At 53.5% G+C, this 4,152-nt stretch overlaps 1 long non-coding RNA gene across 2 annotated transcripts in view; it reads left to right on the forward strand.

Moving 5' to 3' along the window:
* The first annotated feature begins 2,333 nt into the window (after positions 1-2,333).
* LOC106818618 overlaps positions 2,334-4,152 on the forward strand; it is a 2,494-nt gene continuing 675 nt past the window's right edge. The window contains exons 1-2 of one of the 2 annotated variants that reach the window (XR_001395262.1): positions 2,334-2,397; positions 2,562-2,686. This is a non-coding gene — a long non-coding RNA (uncharacterized LOC106818618). Of the gene's footprint in view, positions 2,398-2,547; positions 2,687-4,152 lie in introns of both variants that reach the window. The other variant, XR_001395263.1, reaches the window with a different exon arrangement.

The raw sequence follows: 4,152 nt of genomic DNA on the forward strand, positions 1-4,152 counted from the left end.
TCCCCGCTGCACGCCGGCGCTGGCTACCCATCCCTAACCGCCCTCACCGCTGGCACATGCGGCTGGCGCGCTCTACCCTCCCGGCTGCAGCGCAGGGCGATGGCGCCGCGTCTACCCGCTCCGCTGCAGCGGCGCGTGAGAGTGTGGTGATGTTCGTATTTGTTATTATTATGGTTCGGTTTGATTTTAGTTTCGTTTTGAGTTTTTCTTTTTATTTCGTTGCTCTGGGAAGGTAGTGTTGAAAGAGAATTATTCTACTCAAGAGAATCCTCTTTTTAATTTTTCTCGAGTAACATGCAGAAAGGAAGGGTAAGAGGCAATCGTGGGCTTCCTAAGAGTTCTGTAACATTGGGGACGTGTGGGTGCGGTGACGAGGAAGGAGGAGGAGGTTGAGGCGAGGAGAATTGGCGGAGGCAGAGGGTAGGCGATGCTGGGGCTGAAGGTAGACGAATGGGCAGCAGAACGCTGCTGAGGCGTTGCCATGGCGATGCGGTGTGACAGCGGGTTTCTTCTCGCAGATGAAGTCGTGGTCCGGCAAGCTTGGGCTAAGGGCTCACGATCGGACAGCAGCAGCAGACAGCAGGCTGAGGGACCTGCAGGCTTTCAGCAGGCATGTTTGCACGGCAACAAGAATGGCGGCGGCATCCGAACGACTGCAGAAGGTGGCGACGTTTGGCGCAGGTGGAGCGAGAGCTGTGTGACGAGGTGACGGTCATTGTTGTCGAGTCTCTGCACATTATTAGGCATGACAAGTGTTAGATATGTATGTGTGCAGTGTGTGCGTGGTGCGTGCGTGCGTGCGTGCGTGCGTGCGTGTGTTTTGTGTGTGTTTAGTGTGTGTGTGAGTGTGTCGACGTGTTTGTGTTGTGTGTTGTGTGTGTGTGTGTGTGTGTCGTGTACCTGCTACGCGTATTTCTATCTTGCTGGCGTGTATAGACAGAATTGTGTGTATATAACCTCTGTGTATACAAAGCACTGATCTCTCGTTAAACATGAAACTGTACATGAGCGACTGAACTCTTCCTTGTCGCTCTATCATGCGTAAGCGTCGGCAGAGTGCTGGCATTGCAGGTTTGGTGTGAAGGGTCAGCATCCGGCAACAGCTGAGTGCAGTAGCAGATAGTGCTAGGCAGCTGCAGTCACAGAAACACCTGCCTCCGCACCGTCACCGCTGCAGCAGATACCGAAGGCAGCTAGGTGGAGCCACTCTCCAGCAGGTGGCGGCCACAGGCCACTCGCGCAGTTCCAGCAGGTTGGTGGTCGTTGGCATGGCGCGGCGGCGGCGGCGGTGCGTGATTGTTCTAGGGGCATCGTTGCTGATTAACCCCCGGTTCTTAATTGATGGGTAGGGAGTAATGACAGTAGTGATGCTGGTACTAAATCAGCAGCAGTAGTAGCAGTAGCAGCAGCAGGAGTAGTAGTAGTATTAGTAGTAGCAGTAGCACGCGAGCAGCATAGCAGCAGCAGTAGTAGCGCAGCAAGCAGCAGTAGCAGCGAGTAAGCAGTAGCAGTAGGCACCAGCAGCAGCTGTAGCAGCCACGTTTACCTGGTCTAACGTCGTTGATTACAGGTAGCAAGACCGGCACAGACGCTCTTACCAGGCGGAGACGGCTGATGCAGGACGACTCAGGCGTCGCTCACTAGCAATCCGACAGCATCAGCGACCATCAGCTTGCGTTACCAGTCGGCGCGACGGCACAGCCATTCACGTCGCCCGCCACCGCCGTCGGCGGCACGAGCAGCGCTGCAGGCGCAGCTGCGCAACGTCGCCGCGTAACCGCCGAAGCAAAGCTGCAGTCGACGACGTTGACGGCGGCGCCCCCTGTCCCCGCTTACGCTCAGACCCTGCGTGCCGACCCTTCAGGTTCCCGCCCAGCAGGCGTTGGCGCCCGCCGGCAGCTACCGTCCCTACGCGCCGACCGCCGGCCCCGGCCGCCGCCGCAAACCCTGCAGAACTGCTACCCCCGCTACCCAGCACCAGGTGACGATACAGGCAGTTGCAAGCCCTACCACCGTTCCCTCCACCTCCCTCCAGGTGGCGCTGGGGAGTCCCGCGGCGCCGCCGCTGCAGACCATCATCACCCAGGTGGCGCCACCAATTAGGGTGGTCGAGTCGTCGGCGACGCAGGAAGCGGTGAGCGCGGCGGAGACGACTGTTACCACGGCAACAACGTCGGCGGCAGCGGCGTAACCGTGCAACGGGCGCCACGTCTGCGGCAGCGGCTGTGACAGTGCAGTCAGAGACGAAGTCTGCACCATACTCCATGCGGCTCCGCAACCCTCCCAAGTCATAAACACTGCGCGGGAAGGTCACGCGGTTAGAGGTCGCACGGGAAGGTCACGCGGTTAGAGGTCGCGGCGTTAGAGCGTCGCACGGTAAAGGTCATGCGGTTAGAGGTCGCAGGGAAGGTCACGCGGTTAGAGTCCACGGAAGGTCACGCGGTTAGAAGTCGTTTGGGAACGGTCAGCGCGTTAGAGTCGCATGGTTAGAGTCACACGGTTAGAGGTCGCATGGGAAGGTCACGCGGTTAGAGGTCGGCACGGAAGGTCACGCGTTAGAGGTCGCATGGGAAGGTCACGCGGTTAGAGGTCGCACGGGAAGGTCACGCGGTTAGAGGTCGCACGGGAAGGTCACGCGGTTAGAGGTCGCATGGGAAGGTCACGCGGTTAGAGGTCGCATGGGAAGGTCACGCGGTTAGAGGTCATGTGGGAGGGTCACTGGGTTAGAGGTCGCGTGGGAGGGTAACGGGTTAGAAATCGCGTGGGAAGGTGATGTGGAGGTGATGGGGTTAGAGGTCAGGTGGAAAGGTCAAGGGGTAGAGGTTGCATGGGAGAGTAATGCTGTGGATTGTCCAGTTAGAGGACGTCATCTCGCAGTCACGCGAGGTTAGAGGTGACATTGTTGCAACAGGACAACTGCTGAGGTCACGTGGCATACATTATATCAGACTGAGCTTTGATCTAATCTTGCTTGAGCCACTAATTCAATAGAAAAAATCTCTTAATTCAGCTTTAATGGCTGAATGTTGTAGAATAATTATGACTTAATATAATTTTCCAGCGTATTTGAATGTTTGGCTTGTGTCGGCATATCATTCTTGTTGCTGATATAATTTTATGTATGTGCATATGGTGTTCATGCGTATGTGTCCAGGCGTGTGTCTGCATACACGTCCAAATACACCCGTGTGTGAATGTGTGCGGTGCTTGCCTGCGTGTGCGTGTGCTGTGTATATGCACATACGTGTCTATGTGTGTGTGTGTGTGTGTGTGTCTGTGTGTGTGTGTGTGCATTTGTGTGTGTCATTGTATGCGTGGGTGTCGGTGTGTGCGTGGGTGTGTCTGTGCGTGTGTGCGTGCGTGCATGTGTGTGTCATAACTGTGTCGTGTTCAGTGTCTGTCGCTGAGAGAGAGAGATATTCAGGGTGCGTGGGTGGGGGGTGGAGGTGTGTGGAGCAGCCCATACACGCACATATCTCTACATTGTCTCTGTACATCATTACCCACAAGCGACCCTAGTTTACTCGTCAACCTGAGATGTTGCTGCTGTTTGTAATCATTCTATATTGCCAAACAGTTTTGTCACTGTTCCCCTCCCCCCTTCCCCTCAAAACCACAGTATACGTGTATACGTGTTACAGAGATTTTTCACTGTCTGGTGATGGGCATGATTGTCGTCTGCCTGTGAATGTATATAAATAGCTTTCGGTGTAGAATAATTGTAATAATTGTACATTTAAAACTTGACTAATTGCGCGGCGGTACTGTCGTGCTGCTGCTGTTTAAAGGTCCACATTGGAGTCCGTTGAAGATATTGTTTTTGATATGAGTGTGTATAACGTTGCTAGATTTCCAATGAAAGAAAAAGGATGTCATTCAATAAAGGTCATTTTGTAGGAAATTAAAACTCGTTTGTGTTTTTGTGGTTTCCTCGAGGTTTGTGTCACTTGTTCAAACTAGCACTTTTTACTAGCACTCGTCATAAATAAATAAATAAATAAATAAAATACATTTGTAAAGTGCCATAGTCTAACCTGCACGGTAGACCTGCACGCGTTGGCCTCCTTGTGATTATTCAAGTGAATAGGTATTTTTTATATCACGCCTCTGGTTAGTATGGGTTCTTTATTTTGTTTGACATGCTGGCAGTAC

The sequence above is a fragment of the Priapulus caudatus genome, unplaced genomic scaffold (genome assembly GCF_000485595.1).
Source record: "Priapulus caudatus unplaced genomic scaffold, Priapulus_caudatus-5.0.1 Scaffold2382, whole genome shotgun sequence".
Lineage (NCBI taxonomy): Eukaryota > Metazoa > Priapulida > Priapulimorpha > Priapulimorphida > Priapulidae > Priapulus > Priapulus caudatus.